Source organism: Lathamus discolor, chromosome 5, assembly GCF_037157495.1.
Source record: "Lathamus discolor isolate bLatDis1 chromosome 5, bLatDis1.hap1, whole genome shotgun sequence".
Taxonomy (NCBI): domain Eukaryota; kingdom Metazoa; phylum Chordata; class Aves; order Psittaciformes; family Psittacidae; genus Lathamus; species Lathamus discolor.
In genome coordinates, this window is record NC_088888.1 from 105,939,660 (window position 1) to 105,965,799 (window position 26,140).

Here is a 26,140-nt window from a genome sequence, read left to right on the forward strand (position 1 = left end):
GCCAGGAGGCTCTTCAATACCTGGAGAGGATTCAGTGGGTGACACATTACCAGACTGCATTCGCAGCCTGCTGCTGATAAGGAAAGAACATTGCAGTTTAGGTCTCCTTTGGTTCACCTCAGCACGCATGGAGCACCAATCCTGCAGACTGATTCTCAGCTGGCCCAGCCACAGGAGAAAGAAAGGGAAGCTCATTTTAGAAAAAGCAGCACAGCTTTGCCTTGCTCAGCCTGCGGTTGCTCACGAGGAAGAATTGCACCATGCCCCCGTGTCCCCAGCGGGTTACATCAGTGACATACCACACGATGTCCAGCACGTTTCAGGAAGCAGTCAGTACTTCAGCTTAGTACCAAAACCTGACTTTTGCCCTGCTCATGCTGATCAGTGTGTTATGCCTGGTCGAGTTATCACCCACTGGTAAGCATACAGGTATCTCTGAAGTCATAACTGATTAGTAACTCCAAACACAGCCTTTCTCAGCTGGGCAGCTCTTTGCCTGTACAAGGGTAAGAGGAATCAGGTCTGTGTATGAAGTGAAATCCAAAACCAGGAGGATGAAGTGATGGTTTTCCACATGTCTAAGCTGGCTCTGACCCATCACCATTTTCCAGCTCAGTCCCTGTGTGTCCACTGTAAAACCGAGCGAAGGCAGGTTCCTTCACATCTTCTGGGGTGTCACGGCTAATCCAGCTGCTGTCACCCCTTGGCTGGGAGCTGCAAGAGCCAATACCTTTGGGTGGATGGAGTTTTTTGTGAGTATCTTACCCGTACCTCCTATCCTGTATAACATCTGCGCATCATGTGTGCTATTTGTCTGTGTATGAACATGGTGAAAACACCACTTGCAGCAACAACAGGGAGAGGAGGAAAACAACGCAAGAAGGGTAGAAATGCTTATGGTGAAGCAAAGAAAAAATATGAAGGAAACTATGAAAGACATGAGGAATAATAGAGAACCTCTGTAGAAAGCTACAGCAATGCTCAGTGAGATGAGAGCACATCTCCCTCTGGGTTCATTAACCGTGAACAGAATTTATGAGAAGAGTTTGTCACACTCTTAGGAGCATTTAGAAAAATGAAAAACTAATCTGGAAAGAGTCTTACACCCTATAAGCATCTATCCTTTCTAATGAACCTTATGCTTGTTAAGAGTGGAGGAAGTGAAAGGAGCCAAGTGGAAGTCAGGCAGGGTCTGGTTTGAGATGAAGCCCCTGAGGGGTATAAGGCCCTGCAGTCCTTGGCTCCTACAGGTACTTAGGGCTGTCTGAGGTTCCCTGAGCGCCTGGAACAGCCTCCAGCCACCACTTAGTGGCTGTTGATGTCCCGTAAGTTGCACCTGAAGCCCGTATCTATGCCTGTGATGCCCATAAGCACCTCAGTGATGCCTGAGGCCTTCAGTGAAGAAAAGCGATGGAGCTTTCATGGGCTTTTTGGTATGGGTGCTGCAAAACATGGGCCAGGCTCAAAGGCAAGAAGGGCCATACCCAGCTGTGGTGGATGCCGCAATTTGAATGGACTGAAATTCTTCTCTGTACCAGTGACAGTTCAAAATCTGGGGATCGCCCTTACTGTACTGCCCTTACAGATGCTCACCCTTACCTGGGGAGAGAAACTCCAGGCAATGACCTACCCAATAGAAACTGTGCCACCAAAGCCAGGACTGGGGAAACCGAGGCGGTTTCACAGAATCACTGAGTGGTTTGGGTTGGAAGGGACCTCAAAGCTCATCCAGTTCCAACCCCTGCCATGGGCAGGGACACCTTCCACTAGACCAGGTTGCTCCAAGCCCCATCCAGCCTGGCCTTGAACGCTGCCAGGTTTGGGGCAGCCACAGCTTCTCTGGGCACCCTGCGCCAGCGCCTCAGCACCCTCATAGTGAAAAATTTCTTCCTATCATGTAACCTAAATCCGTCCTCTTTCAGTCTAAGTTTCCGTTGCTTCCCTGACTCCGCCATATTGCTGAGCTCCTCAAGGCCTTCATCAGTTCTTCTCGGCTTTAGGAATCTTAAATGCAAACCCGTTAAGTGAGTCATTTCCAATGCCCTGAGCAAACCCACCCTGATAATCCTCAGCTCCCAACACAAGGTGGCAGGCTGTCCCCAGGATGAGAGGCAGCAGAGGCAGTCGAAGAGGACAGAGACAGTTCTTTCGTACCGCGGAAATCCAGATGCGGCTCCTTCTTGTTACCTCTTAGAGGAGGGCGGACGGGCACGAGGTTTCTGTGTTTCCCTAGTGACCTAGGGAGAGCCCTGTGTGGTGAATGAAAGCTTATTGCTGTGAAAGGCTTCTTTCAGGCCTGCGCTCTCACCCAAAACAACCTGCCAGCTCGGGAGGAAGGTGACTGAGGGGTGCCACAGGCTGGCTGTGGTGACGATGGGATGCTGCCGTGGATGCACCTCCTCTGGCTGTAAATTAGGTACTGGCAGCACTCATGGTTCATCCCCTTTAGTGGTTTGGTTACCAGGACTTGGGGCCAGACCTGCAGCAGACCTGCACCAGCCTTCTTGTTAGGGGAGAAATGACAGCAAGGACAGTGCCTTTGAAGGTCTCTGGTCAGCGCAGACAAAGCCCTGGCCCAGCTGCCCAGAATTACCACAGGGTTTCACATCACTATGGTGTGGGGGGCTACTTGCTCCCCACCATCCAGGAATGCAGCACCCATGTGGAGCGCACAGCTCCCTGCAGAGCAGAAGCTTCCCTTGGCTCATGGAGCTTCTTGCCATGAAGATTATTGACAGGGCAATTTACATTATATTGCAGAGTGACCAAGCATGGTGGGACCATGGAAAGAGCAGTCTAATCCACTAAGTCTTACATTTACTGTAGCACTAGGTGACTGATGTGCTACCTTTGACACTGGTCTCAGAGCTTGGGCACACCACACTAATGGCTTGATGCTTTGTCTGCCCGTTGCCCACCTGAGAGCATCCACAGTTCATTAAGCCTATCTGCATACAGCTCTATATGAAGTGCCAAGCGCAAGAGCAAAACTGGATGAAAGCTTCACCGGTGGGAACAATCCAAGGAAATCCCAGTGCTTGAGTTCCAGTTTGCCTCAACAGAGGGGAATTCAATTAAGGGCTGATTTGATTTGTGTTGCTCAGAGAAAAGCCAGCTGACTGGGTGTTGGACGTATTTTTGGCATTGAATCAGCCATAAATACCAAGGATTATTTTAAGCAGACTGAAATAAACATGCTGGACCAAGCCCATCTCCAGCTGCCAGCTGGGGAGTCAGAGTGGGCAGCAGAGGAGGCAAAGTTGTCCCTCACTGATGGAGGGCTGCTGTGTAACTGCTTGCAGGGGCTGCTTTCCCCATACAGCCCTCTCTAGGAGGAGACCCTATAGATTTCAGGAGTGCTGCATACATCCTTCCCTCCCTTGCAGCTTGCTCATGCTCTCCAGCTCACGCACACCACTACCCTGTGAGCTCTCAGAGACCTGCACAGATCATTGTACTAGAAATGCACCTTCTGACTTCAAGAGCTTTTGATCTTGCAATTGCCTCCCTGGGGACACTGAGATAAGGGCAGTGACCAGTTATGATCAACCTTTGCAGAAGTGATTAGGTATCCTGTGACTCATTATCTTCCTGTTACCATTTTCTTTTCTTCCTTTGAAAAAACGGTTTGTTAAATCAACCGATTCATCCTTTGCCAACAACACACCAGAGAAGCAGTGCCCAGTTTGGTTTCCTTTTCACAGGTTTCTGGCTGGGCAGACTCAAGATGGGTGGTTTCTTAGTGATCCCCCACATCTCTGCTGGGTACCTCTTAAACCCTATTAACTGCTGTCTACCCTAAGTCCTGGGGGAACTCACCATCCCTTTGAGTGAACAGGGAACTTCAGCTCTTGCATTCAAAGAGCTGTTGCACTAATAACATTAATGAGAACCTTGATCCCTAAACACAAGGGCCTGTGCGCAGCTTTGCTGCTACATAAACACAGACCAGCTCACACGACTCCCACAGGGACCTTCTCTGTCCCTGGGGTCTGTTTGTGCCCCAAAGTGCTCATGGACCTGCAGCAGCAGGCAAGCTCCAGTTGCCCATACTGGGAGCAAACAAGCTGCATCGAGCTGCCTGCAGCTCCCCAGGAGCTATGTGCATGGAGCAGGATGAGAGCTGGAATTGCTGCTTGATCACTACAAAAAGCATGGGACAAATAAGCAGCCCTGGTTAGCAGGGAATAAGCACCACTCAAAGACTAGCACAAGTTCATTAATTCCCTTAATACTTCACACATACACAGGGAATTAGAGGATACTTCTTTCAGGAAAATTCATTTGAGGTACAAAGTAGTCCCTTGGGTTGACAACACAGGGCATGTTTTCATTTGCCCAGGGATCAAAATGGAACTGCACAGCTCCAAAAGGGGGTAAAGAACTCACTTAAAAGGATTTGGCCTTCACATCTGAAGAAAGTCACTTTTGCTGTGCCTAAGGTCACATGAGAGGTGTCCATGTAAACCTCTCGCTTGTCTGCATTAAACAAGGATTTCTTGGTAGGACTGGCCAAAATTCCTCTCTAAATAAAATATTTAACTGAGCAGGATACCTTTTTTCTGCAGAATTTTTCTGCTGAAACCACTCAAGCAGGAAAATTCCAAGGGGTGAGTTCAGTTCACTTTTTCTTCTCCCCTGTATGACACATGAAGTCTTGAACAGAGCTGATTGCCCCTTTCCCTCACACGCTTTGCTGCGTTCCCTCCTTGTCCCCTGCTCTGTGGCACCCTGAGTGCTCCACCAGTTCCTCCGTCTGCTGCTTTGCTTCATCCCGCTATGCTGGCACAAGCCAGCTCAAAACAAAACCAAACCAAACTTCACATGAGGTTTCCTGCCAGCTCAGTACAAAACTGTCAGGGTTTTGGTAGCAATTGTAACATAAAAGTGGACAGTCAGTCTATCATTAAGCAACTGCAGCAAAAGCTAAACCTGTCTTTTTCAATAGCTGGCAAAGACTGCATTTAATACTAAATAAATATTGCATTCTTGGAACCATTTCCCTATCAAATGAGCAGGCTGGATGAAAGGCTTCCCTGGCCCTCCCAACTGCATAAAAAGACAAGATTTATTTTCTTGCTTGGCTAAGCAATGCCGGTGGACAGCCATACCTCAGGTTTTCCTTCCTGCTTCTATCATGTCTGCTTATCAGAAAGTATCACCTGTTTACTCAAGATAAGACAAACAGACTTTGCTCATTTGAGGTCTCTTAGAGACATTCTACAAGCATCCTTTGTAGTCTGAAGCGGACAACCTGCAACCGAGAGCTCCACCAGCACACAGCTCAGGCTGGTCAGATTTGCTGGTGCTTTGAGCTACATCTGTGAGGTTTTAAGCAAAACCAATGTGAAAGCTGGACTGTGCTCCACAGGGAGCATCTGACCAACTCTAAAGCTTTGAAACAGGAGAAAGCAAAAGCTGCTCTTCCCAGAAAGCAGTGGGTGCCTGTCCCATCTGACCTTGGATTTAGCCATGGGAATGGACATTGTGGCCATGCATACACAGATCTGTGCTGCCTGATGGCCCCTGGCAGTTTGACATGCATAAACGGGTAAGCATGGGCTGGTGGCAACATGCAGTCCTTGGTCTAAAACCTCTCAGCAGCAAGTGGCTCTAGCTTGTGCTGGCTAGTGGGAGAAGGAATGATGCTTTTCCTTTGGGACACATCCTACAACAGACAGCATCAGTGGAGAGATGTCCCATAGTGACTACAGCCCACCCATCTACCACAGGAGCACAAGCTCTGTACAATCAGCAGCACTGGACAGATATGTTTAGTGAGGTCTGTGCTCAAAGCACCTGCACATGTGTCTCCTAAGGTCATGGCTAGGCTCCAGCAGCCTCCATCGTGTATCAGCAGGAACTCATATTGCCCCCTGCCTCATGGTGCTGGGACCATGAGGAAAGTGGATTTGGATGAGCCAGAAGTTTGCTGAATCAGAGCTGCGCAAGGGATCTGGGGAAAGGAGATAAAACAGAGGATATGCTCCATATATCCAACAAAGTTCCCCTACGCTGTGCCTCTTCCACCTGCTGCCAGCAGCAGCATCTCATCTGCTGGGAGACCCCTCTGAGGTGTGTCGGGTGACAGCACATGTACCTCCACATTCCTTGCTGGGGTTAGCATAGGGCCAGTGCTTTCAAGTGTAGACTAGTCCCAAAATTTATCTTGCCAACTTCCCTTTCGTAACAGGAAGGATAGCGGGCAAACAATAATTGCCGGAAATGTGCAACTGACCCAGGCAAAGGTAGAAGGTTTGCTCTGGATCAGCCTTGTATGCAGATGGGAACAGGGAGAAAAGCCGGTGCTGAAAGCCTGTGGGTCTTCTTCATGGACTTTTTGTTTGTGTTTTTTTAACTGAGGAATGTTATTTTGTCACCAATTAAGTCTTGTGGAAATGTGTCTGACTCCACAAAACCGTGGAGGAAACACTGACAGGGCTATGTGTGCTGGAAGCCAGCCTGCTTTCTTACTGCCTCTGAGACCTAGCCACCACCAGTGATGCCTCCAGGGAAACTCTACCCAGCAGAGCTCTCCCATGCTGATGGTCCTAGGGTGTCTCAGATCCCTGTTAAAGATCCAAGGCATCTTAGATCCACATCTTGGACACCTGGGATACTCAACAAGCAACAGGAGCTACTTCAGGGCTTGGTGGAAGGCTCTCAGTGCCTTTGGCCAGGAAAACTTTCACCCAGTGCTCAAATTCTGTAAAACTCTGACTACTTGAGTATTCACTAGTCTTGAGTATTTATTAATCTGGCTGACTGCTAGCAAAGATGAAAGAAGCCATCAACATGGATAAGGCTGTTTCAATCCCAGATTCATTTATCAGATAAATGGAAGTATTTTGTTTATTTCAAAATATTTTTCCTTATTTCCTTCTCTTAGAGACTCAATTAGAGATCCTTGTTTAAGGTCCCAGAGCAGGATATGATGTGATGAATTTTAGCTGGAGGGAAAGTCCAGCTTTCAACCACCTCTAATCTCAGCTACTTCTCAGCTTTCATTCCCCAGTCCCTCAGACAGATTGGACACACCAAAAATTGGATGGGGAGAGAGCCTGCTATGCATCAGCCTTTCTGTAAGGATCAGCATGTTCAGTGATCCAGGACCTGAGAAGGAAGAGCCCCAGAGGAGGAGGACCACCTGCCAGTCCACAGGTCTGGTCCTCCTCTCCATCCACCCTTGGCGCAAAAGTGGTGTGAGAGGAAATTCAAGCTGAATATTGTTCAGCTATTATTCTGTTCAGCTGGGACTAGCGGGAAGGTCAAACCTGTGCCCAACATCAGCTGAGCTTGGTGAATGCAGTCCTGAACCCAAGATCAGGGTTTATTTTCATATACACAGTCTGCCGTTGATATTTCTTCCTTATTTTTGTGTTAACAATCAAGAAAGAACCACTTCTGTGCTGCACTAATAAAAGAGCCAGGTGTGCTGGTTAATAAACAAACCAACCAACCTTTTTTATCCAGAGATGGCATTTTCAGGTTAACCTGACAGTTTGGTGTTGCCTTGTGCTGTGTTCCCTTGTCTCTTGAAGGGTTTTTGGGATGTGCAGCAAGGGTTTTCTCTCCAGATCTGTTCTACAGGTGATATATTTGTAGTGGGCCACAATCCCACAGGTTTTCCAGTCATTTCTGGAGGTGAGGTCTGAAGGACTCTTGGGAGGAAACAAGTCTGGAGCAAATCATAAAGCACACATGCAGCCCCAGATCTTTGTCTTGGCCAGGGACAGCCTGTAATCCCCATTAATGCCTCCTTGTGTGGATGATGTCTGGAGCTGGTCCAGGCTGAGTTCCTCAGGAAGGGACTCAGAAACCTGTGAAGCTGAACACAGCACTTAGTTTTGGCTAAGGAATTGCAGACTTTAGAAATCACAGGGGCTTTCAGCAAAAACTTCCAAACTGTGTTGTCAGACACAGCACCTCACACTGGTACCTGCTACACATCAGAAATACCACTACAGTGCTGTCTCAGCACATCCAAGAGAGGTGAATGAGGCCATGCCATTACACTTATCTCACCCAAACCCTTTCAGGTTCAGTCTGCAGTTGCCCAGCAACAGCTGCATCAACTCTGCATGGGTGGCAAAGATGCCAAGCTGAGCCTAAGGGATCAGACCAGTATGACTGCATACCAGAGAGGCATTTCTGGTGCTGACAAATGAGAGAGCTCAGTGGACGAACAAAAGCCAAACCTTGGATGGTGAAATGAGCTGCAAATCAAGGTTATGTCTGGCATTTGATCCTTTTGGCATCTACTCTTTTGGCCTCTAACACTGATTTTCCTTGTGAATAATTGGGGTTTTTTGGTTGTTCAGGTCTGTTTTTCTCTATTAGTCTCTCTCTTACTTTTTCTTTCTTTTTGAACACAGTAAGCACAGAAAACTGAAGCCATTAGTGCAACTGAGGCCCCCAACCTGGGAAAAACCTTTAAGTGAGGCTGCTGAGAGAATCATCCCATATGTAGCAAGGCATAAAAGATTTGGTACTCAAATAGCACCCTGCTCTACAGCATTTTGCTCTTGCTTCAGCTGGATCTGAGACACAAAGCAACTAGTCCTCCTCATGTGTAATGGCAAGCCTGTACACTGAACTGAAGGCAAAGAATTACGGTAGCAGCAGATGCTGAGAAGAGAGGTGTTGCCTCTTTTTTCACATTGGGTCGAGGCATCTTATTGTTTTGCAGAATAACTGCATCTATATGCACTGAAGCACTCTAGATAGTCATTCCATATGGATTCAAATGTCTAAGGGCAAGTATCATGGTCCTGAGAGCACTAACAGGCTTTGCAAGCTTTTAAGTCCTCTCTCTGCTGTTTGCTTGCTTCTTCCCAAGGTTACCTCTGCAAGGGTGCAGCTGTGTAACCAGGGATCAGACTGCTGGGGAAACAGCTAAGGTGTGAGAACAAGGTAGGAGACAATTCACTGCAGACCCCACCTTGGTTCAGGAACCACATTTAAGTGGCTCTTTCCTTGGCCAAACCACATTGTCCATCTGTGTGTGCCCAACCTTGTACCTTGCTAATCCTGACATCAACTTGCTGATGTGACTCCCAGCTTCACTTTGGACCTGTGTCTTCACTATGGACTCATTTGGGATGGGACTGTTGCTGAACCCAGTCTCTGTCACCAGACTTGGTCTGCTTTCCTTGTTCAGATGCCATGGGACTGTGCCCAGCAGTGAGCACGCAGCTCTGCCTGTTCCCGGCTCCTGCCGTGTGGAGCAGCCAGCCTCTTCTGCTCCCTGGAGCTGGGTTTCTCCTTCACCTGTGGGCTAAGCATTTACCCAGGCAGTTGCAAGCCAAGTCCTAGGTCCCCCAGCAGGTGCCTTTCCATTGGTTTTCTTGGGAATTTGTGAGTCTTTGGAAACACACTACTGCTGGAGACTTCTATGCCAATGGAAACCACCTGAAGATTCAGGGTAACATCATGATACCTGCTGGTGGCTCCAATCTGCAGGATAATAAATCAACTGAATTGTTCTATGGCCCATCTATCTTGAGTAAAAAGCAACTAATGGGCTGATGAACATCATGGATCAGGCACAAAGCAATGACGCAGCCACCATAGCAATGCAATAGTTCAATAATTCTGCCAGGTGGTGAATGAAAGAGGAGTGCTCTTGGGAGGGGTGAGGGTGGCATTTGTCAGCATTCCCCTGGTAGGCAACTAAATTGTACAGATTCCTTGAACTCTACTGAGAAACAAACCGCACCCTTTCTTAATGCTGTTACATGGTAGTTTCCCCATTTCACATGGATGTAAGCAAACAAGGAAGTCTCTGTTATAAGGCGGGAATTCAGGTGAACCACCTTTCAGTAACACTGATAAAAGTCTGTTTAAATACTCCTGCAATGGAGCCAGGGTGTCCTTCCCCACTGCTCTGGCTCCAAGCTCATCTGTGTCTCACACCTAGGACGCTGGATTGGACTTTTCCTTCCAGAGTCTTTAGGATGCAGGAATATTTGGGATTCTTCAACAACCTTTCACCTGCTTAGCATAGAACTGTAAAAAGATGAAGTTGTTTTATGAACCATAGAAGTAATAAATTTTTCCCCAGCTTTGTTATCCAACACCTTCTACTGCAAGATTTTGGAGTCCCACCATATTCCCTGTAATACCATAACAATACTCAAGCCACTGCACTGGCCCTAGACCCTACTATACTCCTTTTGTGTACTTTCTATGCCTCTGTTCTCAACTGTCACCTGTATTTCCAACAGATCTATTCCTTTCCTCCCCACGGTGCCCCCCGATTACTTTCTATACTGTCCATCCCTTTCTAATATGTCAGCCCTCATGTCTTTAGTCTGACTCAGCCTGGCTGTTAGCCTGATGAAAGTCTTCACCATGTAAGTCAGCAATCATTTATCTGGTGTTTGAGTAGCTGGGAATCTTTTCTAGCTGTTGAGCAGCCAAACAAAACACACGTATCCTTTAGGTATTTGTACTTTAGCCCAGCCTCTGACAGGAAGCATACAGGTATTTATTATAACTGAGATTACATGATTGCAATATCTCACACAGAGAAACCATGTGATCAGACTAAAGGGTGATGAAGGAATTAACAAACAGTGCAATATACAAGTCATACTCATGGCTAAAAAAACCCCCTCTTCCTCAGATTAGTTTGCTTCTCCCAGTGCACATGGGTTTGTCTTAGAAATGCCACAGTTTTCTGGCCAGGGAACCTCTGTGGCAATGTTGTCTTCTTTTCAACAGCGGAAAGAGTGTTTCTTGTTCCAGAGCAAAGATGGACAGCAAAGAAGAATTTGATTTAATAGAAAACAGGTCTGGGATCTGGATCTCTGAGTCAGGGGGAACATATATGGTAAAGATGCCTCATTCATGTCTGCAAAGGAGAGAAAAGATCTGACTCACACAGGAAAAATGCCTTTCACAGAGAACTGTAGCAAAAACAAAGGTTTTGCTATAGCCAGTTTCTGTTTTGCCTAGTCATTTTCTAGGCAAAAGAGGAAACAGCTTACTGAATGAATGGACTATATGTATCTAAATATATATATGGACTCTCTGTAAGCTGGAATTCATAAATCCTTTTTGTACTTGCTTTTCTTTGGGCTCAATTACCTCTAGCTATCTATGTGGTGACTCCACAGCTCTCACGGAGGGATCTGACCTTTGCTGTCTCATGCCTGCTTGGATTTGCAGGGAGCTAAAGGGCGTTCAGGGCAGAAGGGTCTCTGGGAAGCAGCTGTATGATCAGAACGCTCTTTACCAGTAACCAGCATGATGCCTAAACATGTTCTGACTGAGTGAAAAGGTCTCTTCACTGGAAAGGGTGCACAAATCCATGAACTAAATATGCATGCATCCCGCTGACAAGTACTTTGGCCAGCACACATTAAATATGTATCAATAGAGGTTGTACAGTCCTTACTCTTTCACCCTGAGGCCTCTTACAGCTATCAGATCCCTTCTTCTTCACCTTCGTAAGCATGGAAAACACCTTGGAGGACCTGCCCAAGGTACTGTACCTTAATATCATACATGATATTTGCTGTCAAAGCAAGGCTTTTAAATCCACGTCTTCCTAAGAAAGTTCATTATCCTAACACCTACCTGTATCAGGCTTCCTTTCTCTTGCATATGAAGTGAGTACTAAGTAAGTAGAGTACTAAGTGAAAGGAGGGTGAAAACATGAAAAAAGGCAGTATAGTATAGCCCATCTCCCCAGTGAAGAAAAGCTGCTGGAGCTTTCTCCCCACTTTGCTCCAGGAGCAAGTATTTTTTCGATCACAATATAGCACATCCTTTCCAACCTAACAGTGCTATGATTCTGCTACTTGTCCTGCTCTTTGGAACAGCAACTTTGGGTCTGTACATCTTCAATACAAAGGTTGTGTTGTTGCTATTAGAATGTCAGAATGGTTTGCGTTAGAAGGGAGCTTAAATCTCATCCAGTTCCAACCCCTGCCACAGGTAGGGACACCTTCCACTAGACCAGGCTGCTCCAAGCCCCATCCAACCTGGCCTTGAGCACTTCCAAGGATGAGGCAACCACAGCTCCTCTGAGCAACCTGTGCCAGCGCCTCACCACTCTCACAGGGAAGAACTTCTTCCTAAGATCTCATCTCAATCTACCCTCTTTAAACCTTTTGTGTTTAAAGCCATTCCTCCTTGTCACAGAATCACAGAATCACAGAATCCCAAGGGTTGGAAGGGACCTAAAAAGATCATCTAGTCCAACCCCCCTGCAAGAGCAGGGTAACCTACAGTACATCACACAGGAACTTGTCCAGGCGGGCCTTGAATATCTCCAGTGTAGGAGACTCCACAACCCCCCTGGGCAACCTGTTCCAGTGCTCTGTCACTCTTACAGTAAAGAAGTTCTTCCTGATGTTAACGTGGAACTTCCTATGTTCCAGTTTACACCCATTGCCCCTTGTCCTATCACTGGATATCACTCTCTGCCTTCTTCCTTTCAACCAGTTCTCGATCCACCTCACTACTTGATCGTCAAGCCCACACTTCCTTAGCTTATCTATGAGGATGCTGTGGGAGACAGTATCAAATGCCTTACTGAAATCAAGAAAAACTACATCTACCGCTCTACCATCATCCCTCCACCTAGTCACTTCCTCATAGAAGGCTATAAGGTTGGTCATACATGACTTCCCCCTCATAAAACCATGTTGGCTGTTCTTAATGACCCCCTCATCCTTGATATGCCTAGTGATGGAGTCAAGAATAAGTTGTTCCATCATCTTTCCAGGGATGGAGGTAAGGCTGACCGGTCTATATTTACCCGGGTCCTCCTTCTTGCCCTTCTTATAGATTGGTGTGACCTTTGCCATCCGCCAATCCTCAGGCACCTCGCCCGTTTCCCACGACTTACCAAAGATGATGGAAAGTGGCCTAGCAATGACCTCCGCCAGCTCCCTCAGCACCCGTGGGTGCATTCCATCCGGACCCATCGATTTACAGATGTCCAGTTTGCATAGCTGATCCCTAACCCAATCCTCATCTACCAAAGCAAACTCCTCCTTTGTCCTGACTCCTTCTGGGGCTATAGAAATCCAGGGCCCTCGGGGAGAGTCTGTAGGAGTAAAGTCCTGTCCCTATAGGCACTTGTAAAAGTCCCTCTGCAGATTTCTTGTCAGCCCCTTTAGGCACTGGGACCTGCCCTAAGTTCTCCCCAGAGCCTTCTCTTCTCCAGGCTGAACAAGCCCAGCTCTCTCAGCCTGTCTCTGCAGGAGAGATTCTCCAGCCCTCTGAACATCTTTGTGGCCTCCTCTGGACTCTCTTCAGCAGCTCCATTGTTGGGGCCCCAGAGCTGGATGCAGGACTGCAGGTGGGGTCTCTCAAGAGCAGAGCAGAGGGGGAGAATCACCTCCCTCGACCTGCTGGTCACGCTTCTTTTGATGCAGCCCAGGGTGTGTTGGTTTCTGGGCTGCAAGCATGCACTGCCAGGTTATGTTGAGCTTCTCAACAGCCAGTGCCCACAAGTCCTTCACCTCAGAGCTGCTTTTCATCCATTCTCTGCCCAGCCTGTATTTATTCTTGGGATTACTTCTGTTAACAACTTTGCAGATAATCAAAATATGTGGCACTTCCTCAGCACACTGCATTGTATGGAATCCTTAAGCCTCATGTTATGTAGCATACAGCATGACAGAGCATTCCACATGCAAACACTTCTGTTTGGTAATACACTATTAAAAAGCATTTCCTTCATTGCACATTGTCAGAAGAAAGGACAGGAAAATAGGCCATTGCCTGGAGCCATTCAATTTAAACAAGGTCCAGTTAAACCAAGGAAGCTGCTTGAAGTTTCAGAAAGGGATGGGTGGGTTGTACTTTGTGGGTAGGGACTCAAAAATCCCTGGAGGAATTGCTGCATGTTTTCTGGTAGGGGAAATCCAACAATCGCATGAGTACAAAGGCTACCAGTTACAGGCATGTCCATTTCCTCTATTGGTTTTCACACGAGCTCAATGAGTTCTCCATCGTTCTGCAGAAGTCCCTACTTTGGCCTGGGTCTCTGCACTGGGATTTCCTATCAGCTATGAAGGCCCTTGGTTGCCTATTGTCAAAAGTGCTTTTAGCTCATGAAGCTTTATGTAATCCCAGACAAAACATGTTGTTAAAACCACAGTCTACTAAAGCACCTAGATGCCTAATTTAGTAATAGAAGAGCTTCAGGAAGTCTAAAGGCTGAAAGAGCAGGTTATGTATGAGGGTTGCCAAATAGCTGTGTGTCCATCTAAGCCCAATAATGAAGAAAAATGAAACACCTCATGTAGGAAAGCAGCCAGCTATGGTATGAATGTGTCAAGTATTGAATCACACAGAAGTTTACATGTGTGGTTGACATCTGGAATTACTAAAAACATGAAGCTTTGCTTTTAAATTAGATTTGTCCATCTTCAGTTTCCAACATTTGATTCTTCTTTGCATTTCTCTAGAAGATTAAATAGCTATTTAGGAGTTTGTGCCTTTTCAACACAATGATTACATTACACATTATTGTAGTCATCACTCTCCTATAATGAAATTCATACAAGCGTGGTAATTAGTCTGAAAACCCCACATTTTAAACCACTGAAATCTAAAATAAGCCTGGGCAATAGCAATGTATAACTGAAGTATTCTGATTACCCAAATTAATTGTTCTGTCACTGCAATGAATTCCTGGTGCTTCAGGAAAAAAAGTAATGTTCAGGGGCCTTATTCAATATATGGTTTTAGCTGACCATTGGCTGCAGTGAGACAAGCCAGAGATTGTCATTCCTTTTGGTATGAAACCATGCAGTCTGCAGCACTACTGTCAGTTCTAAATATATTACTGGAGTCAGTTGTATAATGAGACATTTCATTACTTCCTTCCTTCTCAGCATATTAGAGCAAAGCACGTCAGGATTTGCTGTCCAGGGTATGAGCAAAGGTTAAGTCTTTGCTCTCTTCCAGGATCACCAGGACAACTGAAATATCCCCTTACTGTCCCTGTGCATGTTAGAGCACTGCAGCTTACTGACACTCCCTGATGGCAGGACAAGCTTGTGAGATAACTGCTGTATCACCCTTCTAGTGGCCTGTGGCTTTTAATGATTTACTGTTGTACTGAGATGCCCTAGCCATCTTCAGAGCCCTGTAGCGCTCGGAGTTAAAATTAAGCTTTGATATGCAAAGACGGAGATGATAGGACTCTTTTGCGGTCCTGTAAGCCTTTCCTAATCTCTAAACCAGAATAATCCAAACCTAGGCATAGCTTGCATTTACTCGTGCCTGCTTAACTATCAAAAGTTCAGACTTCCCTTGTTCCCTCTGAAATTTCCTTCTGGCCTACGCCCCAGTTTGCTCTCTGGCAAACGGAATTGTTGGATGATGCTGTTGTTAAACCATACCTGTCAGCTCTCATCTTGAAGTCCAAAGAGACATTCCATTTTGCATAATAATAATGTCCCATTGAAGGCAACAAGGTCTTTCCACAAAGACTAGTATTCATCTCACTTTGCTCGAAATTACCACAATGTAGGTAACTGCTCCTAACCTAGTCATTGAGGTTCCCATTAGTCAATAGAGAGAATAAGCATCTGTAGTCTGAACCTATCTAGATACTTTCTTCTGAGTCATTTTAGATATTTATTTAATCATTCTCTAGATTACCCACTTCTCTCCAATTCCCAGGTGTGACAATCCCAGATTTTACATTTATCTTGATGTTGAACAGGAACAGTTCTGAAACCTTGGAAATTACCACAGTGGTAGAATTCTCACTCACCAGTGAACTGCAATATAGATGGGAATAAAAGTCAGGAAAACAAGCCTGAGCAATAAACGTAAGTGCTTTCTATATACTTTAAAAAATAATCTCTCAAATGCTTTTGTTTAAAGAAATAATAGTTCTGTCATTCTAAGGAAAGCATTGCAGAAGTATTTTTGAACAACCTGCTCTAGTAGAAGCTGTCCCTGCCTATGGCAGGGGGGTTGGAACTAGATGATCTTAAGGTCCTTTCCAACCCTAACTATTCTGTAACTATGATTTTCTTTCCTAGATGCCCTAACCATCATATTTTACTTATCCCAGACAACAGAAGGAGATGGACAGGAATAAAACTTCCAGCTCTAGCCAGACTAAAAGAAATGAAACTGAAAAACCCACTGCAATGAAGTGGCTGCTGTTAGATATAAAGGCTGCCATTAAATACAAGAAATATGGATGACACTCATTAATCAAAAGCACATAAAGACGGGGTACACAGCTCTCCTTCTCTGTCTCTTTCTCTCCCTCTCTGTGAAAATACAAGCCTATGTCAGTGAGCATGTGGGTGAGATGTATTCAGCAGTGAAATGTCCATTCTTCTTTTTATAGTATGAACTAGATCACAATAAAGTAACTAAAAAGTGATCCTGAGTGGAGATACCAAGTTACTAAAATAAATTCTTTTGGTGTCTAGAAAGAAGGACACTATTAGCTGTAGAGTCCATTATCATATATACAACTTTCTATGTTAAGACATCTTCAAAAGGATGGTTCAGAAGGATGGTTCAGATAGACTACACTCAGATGCTGAAACAGAGAGACTAGCTGTTCTCAGCTACTTCTACAGTGAAGAAGGAGTTGCTGATACTTCCAGAGACCAATACTCGTCACAGATGGTACATGCCCTGTGCTATCAGATAGGTTGATGATGTGCCACTTGCAAGTGTTATCTTGCAGAGATGATGCAAAGCCAGGAGAGATCAAAGGAGGCCATTACAGCTCCTTCATTTTATCACTGTAATCGGGACTCAGCTGTGGGGAACCATCCCCATCTTCCTGGGGTGCAGTCTTTTGGCTAGTGCATGAAAATCCCATGCTGATTGCCCCAGTGTGAGACAGCTGGGCCTGTTTGCAGACAGCACAGTTTGGGGGTTACTCCAGGCATAGATGTCCTTCTGGATGCGTGAGCCTCCCCAGATTTCTTCTGTACCTTGACAAGAATCCTTTATGCCATGGCTTCATCACTGGGGTGTTGCTGAACATGAGCTCCCTGTGAAAAGGCTCTCCTACATCAATTTACAGAGCATCTCAGCACCTCTTAGCATGAACGGCACCACAGCTGAAAGTCTGAGAAGCGCCCACACAGCTGAGCTCACTGTGCATAGTGATAACTGAGGCTCTTAGAACATTTACCTTAGAAAAAAAAAATAGCAATTTCTTTTAGTTCCCTGATGACCAGAAAAGTGTTTTCCTCATCTTGCAGTTGCAGTCCCCAGCAGCCCTGTTAGCACCCCCACCCAAGTGTCTCTAGCATCCACTTTCCTCCCCCCACAGCAGGAAATCACTGAGAAAATATTTCCCAGGTTCCTTCCTGGCTAGAGGTCACCTCGGTGTTTCGGACCAGCAGGAATCACCATGTTCCCTGACACAACAAACGGAGAAGGAAGATCTGCCCTGCCCATCCAGCACTGCGTTTTCAGGCTTGTGTTTTTTAGCTGCAACTCCACCCCGTGCTGGTGGAGAAGGGAGCTGTTCCCACTGATCGCAGGAAAGGGAGGTCACGGGGTTTGCTTGCTTAAATCACCACAAGCCAAAAGGTTCTCTCTCTCGTTTACTGAGAGCTGCTCACAGGCTGTTTAATTTGTTCCAAAAAGAAAAGCAAAACAAGAAACAAGCCCCGAGCCCAACAACCAACAACACACACGGAAAAGCAGGTGTGTCTCCAGATCTTGGGAGAACAAAGGGCAGAGACTGAGGCAGGAGGTGACACTTAGATGGGAAGTTCTCCTCCCAGCACAGGAGGACAAGTTTGGAAAAGGCTCGGACACGAACAGTACTTGCTGTCCTACAGGTATGGACGATGCGTGTGAAACGTGGCATTGGTTTCCTCATGCGGTTTAGCTGTTTGGGGCAGGTGGAGGCTGATTGGAGAAGTTTTCAGGGCCAGCTTGTGACATTGAGGTGTGAGCTTTGCATGACCAGTAAACCTGCTGCAGGTTCCTATTGGGAGACATGCGATCGGCACGTGTTTAATTTTGTGGTGATTAGTTGGCAGTTTTCTGTAGGATGCTTTTGGCTTGTGAGGGTATGAATTAAGCCATTCAGATGCTGTCAAAGTGCTACTGTCTGCTAGCTTGGCTAGTGAATTTTAATAGAGGCTATGGTTAACCTAGTTTAAGCTTGGGGCTGCAGAGGTAAAGAGAGACGTGCATGGAAACGCTGTGCTTATCTGGACTGCATTTATTACCTCCTAGCGCAGCTACCTAGCCTCAGAAAAAACCCAAACAGATCAACTGCAAAAGCATTTGTATTATTTTCACTTTGCTTTATGGCTACAGTGGCTGGGATTTGCAGTGCTGGTAACAGGCAATGTACTTTGGCAGCTGTACAAAATGATAGGTTTGTTCCTTTTAAGAGCAATTTCTTGTATCCCCCTTCAGTTTCATATTAGGTGATGACTGTTGACAAGGGAGAGGGACCTGGGGCACCCATGGCCACAGGCTGAGACACTGCTGTGTAATGTTTTTGAGTGTCACATTTATCTTGTTTCCATTATTTTCTACCTGTGTTTTGAGCTGCTTTAATGAAAGTCAGTTTTACGGTGTCATGTTTGAGTGCTGAATTGCTGTTGCCAGTGCTTGTGTCAGGCGGGATGCAGGGATGCTTTCTGATGCTTTCACCTCCAACAATGCCCATAACCCTGAAAGTTCTGCTCCATCCAAACATGTCTGGTGCAGCAGTGTCTACTGGATGCTTAAATGACTGTCATTCAGAAAAAACACAGTTGTGGTTTGAGCTGGTACAACCTTGTTTCTCTCCCTCTCAGTGAGAAAGTGATGCTCACCTGGGTGCATAAGGAGCTTTCAGATCTGGGGAAGAAAGGTGTTACTGTTCGAATGCTGTAGCTATTGCTTTCAGTGACAGTTTTATGGAAGGCAATGATCTTGTAACAGGCAAGGGAATAGCAAATGAAAAGATGTTGGAAATTCAAAAGCCTGAGGCTGCATTTTTCCTTTCTCCATCATTTGCTGTTGCATGATGAAAATGGCATTTCTCGAGCCATAGATCTTCCTGTCATCCAGAAAATTCCTCATCTGTTTCTGTCACTGAATCTGTCTTGTGATGTCTGGTAGCACTGCAGAATGAAGTGATATATAAGGAAGTTTAGAGGCAAATTTTTAGCATCTGCATAGCAGTGACACTTGACTGAACTCAGTAATGGCTCGGCCAGCTTGGCAGGAACCTGGTGTGACTATTTGGCATTTGTCATTATTTAACTTCCCTAGATTCCTCTGAGTTTGCCTCCGGTGATCCAGGTTTGAAAGCCAAGCAGAACATGCGTAGGCTCTGGGGAGATATCTTTGTCCTCATCTCCTTGATTATTTTTATTTTTTTAACACCTCTTAGACAGGCTTCGTAAAGCAGTTTACCAAAGTCTGAATTGGAGACGTGGGAAATTCCTCAAACTAGGCAGAGCTTCCTCTTATTGTTAAAACACAAAAGAGCAGCGCAGCCTTTACTAGAGTTCCTTTTTTAACCCATTCATCTTGATCAAGAAAGCCTCCCTGATGCTGTCACCGTTCATGGCTGCAGCCCCCGGTTTCCCAGAAGAAACAAGGGCTTGCAGTAGGCAGGCATTGTATCACCCATGAGGGCATCAGTAGCTTTGGGGCTATGCTTGCACATCATAAAGGAAATGTACTTGAACTTGAAACTGAAATTACCTGCTGCTGGAATTCACCTCCACCTTGTGCAGGAATCATGGCTTTTTAAGACCAAGCTACAATAAACCCAGATACCTTTCAGAAAAACATTTCCAATTTTCCAGGAAAGAGTTTCTTAGGGCTGTGATCTGAAAAAGGGGTCCCATTGTAATCTGTGAGCTGATCCACTGTAATTGCATAATTAAATGATTTATTTTTCAAATGATCCTGCTTTTGCTCAGCCTGCCCATTGGCAGTTACCATCCATCAACTAATTTGATCCAACACCTGGTGTGTGTGGTAATAAAGCAGCAGCTTGTCCCCCCTATCTGTGCTAGGCAGCATCCTCCATGAGGACTCGGTGCTGGGCAAAGGCAGAAACCGGGGGGCTGTGATGGTGACCCTGCAGTGGGTTGGAGGGGTTGGTTTAGGGATGAGTGTGAGAGGGAAGGCACAAAGTAGGTGTTCAGGAGCAGGGAGCAAGGGAAAGGGCTTGCAAAAGGGGGTTTGTAGTGGCTCGTTTCTCTTTGACAGAGGAATTATCTGCTCCATGTCTTCTGCAGTTCTTGCATAGCAGCTAATTCACTGTAGCGGTTGTCTAGTAGTAACAGCACTGTATTTGCATGTTATAATGCTGCACCAATGGACTTTGTTAAGGAATTTTTGACTACATTTGCAGCCTTATCTGAAGGCTTCTCTGCTGATGGTGGTGGCCTGTAAGAGAGGTATCACTGTGACAACCACCCCATGACATGGATGTTATAACCTTAATTCACCATCTCTGCTCTCAGCCCCTGTCTTTTCTCCAAACCTCAGTTTATCCCTGCGAAAGCCTGTAATGAATTCTCTCCCAAAGCCCTCCCCTCTCCATCATAACTCCCTTCTGAGTAAGCCAAACAAGATGGGTGTACTGGGTCTGGCTGGGATGGAGTTAACTTTCTTCATAACCATCCATAAGGTGCTGTGTTTGGGATTTGTGGCTACAGCAGTGTTGCTTGTACACCAACGTTTTAGCTTTTGCTGAGCAGTGCTTGCATATAGGCTTTCTTTTCCTACCACTTTGCCTCTGTAGTGAATGGGCTGGATGCTGGGAGTGGTTAGCTGGGAAAGCTGACTCCAATTCACAAATAAGCTATTTCAAACCATATAAGATCATCTTCAGCAATAATAAATAAGGATGGGGACACGGTTGTCTTCCAAGGTGGCCATTGCTTGGAGACTTTCTGCTTGTAGGAGAGGATTTGTGATGGCCTTCATATCACTTTTTTCTTTCCTTTCTTTCTCTTATTAATCTCTATTTATCTCAACCCACCACTTTTCTCACTTTTCCCATTCTCTCCCTACTCCTGCTGGCAGGTGGGGAGTGAGTGGCTGTGTGAGTGCTTGGCTGCAGGACAGTGTCAATGCACCACAACAGGGTATCTAGCCCACCTTTTAGATGCTTTTGAATAAACAGAAGGTTTTTCCCAGCCCAGGAAAAAACTTTAACTGCCCTGTGTCATCTCAATCAGCTGATTTCTGTCTTTACTGTGAGGGTGGTGAGGCACTGGAACAGGTTCCCCAAAGAAGTGGTAAATGCTCCACCCCTGCCTGGCAGTGTTCAAGGCCAGGCTTGACAGAGCCTTTAGCGACATGGTCTAGGGTGAGACATTCCTGCCCATGGCAGGGGATTGGAACTGATGATCTTAAGGTCATTTCCAACCCAAACTATTCTATGATTTACACAAAATAATATTTGTTTTAGGAAGAGCTCAAAGATCACCAAAAATTGACCAGTCCTGGTACTGAAATCCTTCCTTCTAGCTGAAAGGAGAGCTGTGTCTCATTTGCCTTTGAGGTATTTCTACAGCTCTTGCTCTATCAGACTATTAGTGCAAGCAGTGATGGCTTATTCCTGCCCCAGGTTGTCTCTAAACACCCTGTCCCAGAGTAGGGACAGCTAGTACCATCCTTGGCAGCAGAGAACAGAAGCGTGGAGATAGTGAGGGTCTGCTTACATGGGTGGCTGCTGTCAACCCAGCTCCCACTTAAACCCACCTCAACAGGAGAGACGATGCTGTGGAAGGCCAGGTTTGAGGATGCCCATGAGCAGCAGAGATGTATGTATTCACCATTTGTATCTTAATATGAAACATTAATTTCCAAATGCCTTCCCCAAAAACATAATAGAGCTGTGATCTAGTATGTAATTTACTGTCCTCGGAAATTCCTCAAAACGGCAGAGCTTCCCCCAATTGTTCATGTGCAGGGGAAAAACTCTACTAGAGTTCCTGCTTCAGCTCACTCTTGTGGCCATGGGCTTGGCCCTCGACAACCATCAGACCAAGTGCGTAAAAACCATCTTCATCCCAAAGCTGCCCCTACGTGCCTTATGACAGGCTGTTCACAGCATGCCCCTTGCTCTTGAGATAGTTCTGCTGTTCATTCTTGAGGAGAAATTCTTTAAATTCGTGCATGGGGTCCCTAACATCCGGGTTAACTGATCCTATGGCTGAGATCCCAGATGAGCCTGTGCATGCCTTAAGTCTCACTGGCTGTAAAGCAGGACCGATGGAACTTCCTTCCTTCCTTCCTCTCACTATCCATCCTGTTTCAAGCCTAGAGCTTAAAAAATCCGATTGCTGTTCATAAACACTGGCCCTTATTTCAGAAAGGACACAGAAGATGTTAGAATCATAGAATCACAGAATGGTTAGGGTTGGAAGGGACCTTAAAGATCGTCCAGTTCCAACCACCTGCCACAGGCAGGGACACCTTCCAGTAGACCGGGTTGCTCCAAGACCTGTCCAACCTGGCCTTGAACACTGCCAGGGATGGGGCAGCCACAGTTTCTCTGGGCAACCTGTGCCAGGGCCTCACCACCTTCGCAGGGAAGAATTCCTTCCTAACCTAAATCTCCTCTCTGTCAGTTTAAAGCCATTCCTCTTTGTCCTGTCATTACTTGCTCTCATCAAATGTCTCTCTAGATTTCTTGTTGGCCCTTTCAGGCACTGGAAGCTGCTGTAAGGTCTCCCTGGAGCTTTCTCTTCTCCAGGCTGACCAACCCCAATTCTCTTGGCTTATCTTCATAGTGGAGGTATTCTGTGCTATTGTTTCCTGGTTTTGAAATGTGCATTTTACCTGAGGTCATACTAGGAGTAGCGGAAACATGCAACAGTGACAGTACAGCATGAGAGCCTAGAGTTGTTCCATCTGTCAGGGCAGAGCTCACCTCCATATGCCTGAGCTCCATTTTTCCCTCGAAAAGGCAGTTTAAGCTGTGCTGCTGACAGGGAACAGCCCCTGATCCATACTGCTCTTTGAATAATTTCCATGGATCTTGGCATTGGCGTTAGTTGAGATGGGGAACAGGCTAAGTATTGACTAGGTCTCCTATGCGAAACAGGGCAGAAAGAGACCTCAGCAGCTCACCTACTCCAGCTCTACATCTCATGGCAGGTGTTTGTTTAAGCTCTCCAAAGGCACCCTGGGGCATGAGAAATGCCACTCAGCTACACAGGTTGGTGTTGGATTGCATGAACAAACCTGCCATTAAGTGCAAGTTGTCTTTGCATTGCTCCGAATTTACACTATGTGAGCCCAACATGCACCACAGGGTTCACAAGTCTGATGTTATTTTGAACCAGGCCAAGCATCTGTCCGAAGTCTAATGTTCCATAAAGTCTTCTGAGCATTAGTAAAACAAACCAGACCCCTCTGTGCTGATGATGTTCTGTCTTGATCTCACACCTAATGCCAGTGTCAAAGAGAAAAGAGTTCTGATGATTTTGAAAACATTATAGACGAGTGTAGCTTCAAAGAAGTTTGATACTGGCACTATTCAGCATTTCTGAGTTATTCTGTGCTCTGGCAGACAGATGAGTACAAAAATAGTAAGGATGGAAGTGAAATCAGTGGAACAAAATATAAACGATTTTTTTTTCTCTCAGGCCTGATCATTAGAGAGGGGAATTATGAGATATGGACAACAGAGACCTGCCTTCACTGGTCTGGGGGATTTTCTTCCATTTATGCAATTCTTTATTTGAAAGGTGGATGCTACTTTTTACATCTACATTTGTGTTGCTAGGTGTGACAAGCCAGGCCTTCAGGCAGGAAACTCCTGCTGTACAGAGTGGGATTATACAAACTCCAAATGGCTGACACCTACACAACTCGCAGTAGCTTCCTATACAGCCAGCTGTGCTTGCAGCAATAACAGGAAAAAAATCAAGAGGTTAATAATATGAAACGAGCAGGAAGCATGCAGTCATTAGGCTTTCTAGTACTTCAGTCTATAGAAGTAACCCGTGGCTGGCCTGACTTAGGGATCTAATCCAAAACTCATTGAAGCCCATGGAAATTCCGTTTCAACAGATGTTGTTAGACCTCACTCTTTGCTATATTGATATGGCAGTAAGTGGAGAGTTCCACCTTCCCTGTACTTGGTGCTGAGCTCCAAATCTCTTGCATCATTGCTGCTAGCTGTGAGATAGACCTGCCACTAATAACTCCACCTGCTCCAAAAGGGCTGAGGAGAAGAAAGGAAATACCATGGCTGCGTCTTTTCTCCCATCCCAGCCATCAGAGGGGATCAAATGTATGCTGGTGCGTGCTTTCCCACAGCCATTTAAAACATATGGTACTCAGCTCCCTGCAAAAAGCTAGAATAGCAGAGTGGAGCTCATTGTTTTGAATTTTCTTTCTTTCCTTTTTTCTTCTCTTTTTCCTTTGTTCTTTCTACAAAACTCCAACACAAAGGTCAAGCAGCAGCCATTAGCTGGAGTTGAGAATCTTCACATGAAATGAAAAGCAGCCATGTTGAGTGTGATGCTCTGTTATAAACCTGAACTCCGTACTTGTTCCTGCCTTCTTCGTGCTTTATACTTTATACTGATAAATGCCTAACTTTAATCAGTTCATTGCCAAAACGTTTTTCTTTGTCAAGTAGAAAATTATTATTTCCCGAGCAGAGGTAAGGAAGAAATGCCAGGAAGAAGGCAAGAATTGGGTAGGGCTTTCTTTTTCCAGTGAAGTGCTGATTTAAATGCCTTTTTCACTTTGGTTTCAGGGACCTGTTTTCAGTCTGACATATTAATGTCCCACTTGGCATGGGGAGCATTTATCCCTTCATTTATGAGTGCCAGAACATCTGTTTGCACACAAGTAGCTCACAAAAAATTAAAATAGCCCCTGAAAACAGAACCTCTGCTCAATTTCTGCAGATCCTATAGTCCACCCGCTAGCTCAGCCTCCTGCACCATGCTAGGGACAAAGCCGGAATAAGACAGTTCCTCAAACATCACAGAGAAAGTATCTCACAGCCTGTTTATTGCCTGTTTGAATCCTTATCACTCGAGTGGTTTGGTTTGGAGTACTTGATTAATTTGTGTTTATTTTTGTTCTCATTCAGATGTGTTATCTAAGGTCAGTGCAACTTCCCCTGTCCCCCCTTTCCCTTCTAGCCAACTCGCCAATGAAATATTGTTGTGCCTGGGTGTGTGTTTCTTAAAGTCATTGTGTTTTTTATGTCTGAAACAAACATTGTCTGATCATCCAACTTATTACGCACTACCCAAAGGTCATGTTTTATGCACAGAAAAGAAAGATTTTCTGTTGTGCCTGAGGGATAACAAACTAGATGGTCACTGAAAACAAGGGCTTTAGCCCCAGAGACTAAGCCTCTGAAAAAATGCTCAGTGGCTGTTTGGGAAGGGTAAACCAGGGCTCAGCTGCTATAAGCTACTGGGCAGCTGTAGAGCTTGACTGTCTTGTGCCAACCATGTATCTCCTCCCTTCACACCTTCTAATCTTTAGCAGCTCCTGGTTCCTCTCTCTATGTGCTCTTCACTTCCACAGACCTCACGGCACCACAGGCCTTTCATCCAGAATGTCTTAAAGGGAGGCAGAGCTATTTAGGCCACAGAACAATGCTAACATGGCAACAAATGTGCTTAATTAAGTTCAAAAAATGATACAGCCCAATTAGAAATATGCAGAGCAGAACAAATACCAAAGAGGTGGGAGGACTGCTGTGCTAGAATTACACAGACAACTGGTGGGGAACGTAAAACTGATGTATGCTGCTATGAGGCCATAGAGCAAGTGTGCCATCCAGTTTGATAATCAAGACCCTAATGAGTGGTAGATTCAAAACAAACAAAGGAGATTTAGACCTTCATGCTGCTGGACATCATGGGTGTTGGACACTCTCCTAGGTTTCCTTGTAGATTGCTTCATTTTGTGTAGGCTTAACAGGCTATTAAAAGGGCTGCTAAATACCAAGGTCTTGCCTTTGCCTCCAGAATTCCTGTACCTCTGATAGGCAGAAGGGGAAAGAACATTCTGGCAATCTGCTGCTGCATGCTCACTTTGCTTTTGTAAAACTCTTCCCTAGGGCTTCTGATATAGCCTATGTTGGATAAGAAGCAACTGGGCTAGAGGATACTTGCATTCAACCAAGTGCAATTCTGCTTATGACATTAAGCAACCAGTACCCTCTAGAGAGGTT

At 45.7% G+C, this 26,140-nt stretch overlaps 1 protein-coding gene across 3 annotated transcripts in view; it reads left to right on the forward strand.

Annotated features, from left to right (window-relative positions):
• The first annotated feature begins 713 nt into the window (after positions 1-713).
• The window catches only part of ADGRF5 (adhesion G protein-coupled receptor F5), a 63,851-nt gene continuing 38,424 nt past the window's right edge, over positions 714-26,140 (forward strand). For 2 of the 3 annotated variants that reach the window (XM_065681780.1, XM_065681779.1), the window contains exon 1: positions 17,545-17,798. The gene's annotated coding sequence lies outside the window, so the exon portion shown is untranslated. Of the gene's footprint in view, positions 753-17,544; positions 17,799-26,140 lie in introns of those variants that run through there. The other variant, XM_065681781.1, reaches the window with a different exon arrangement.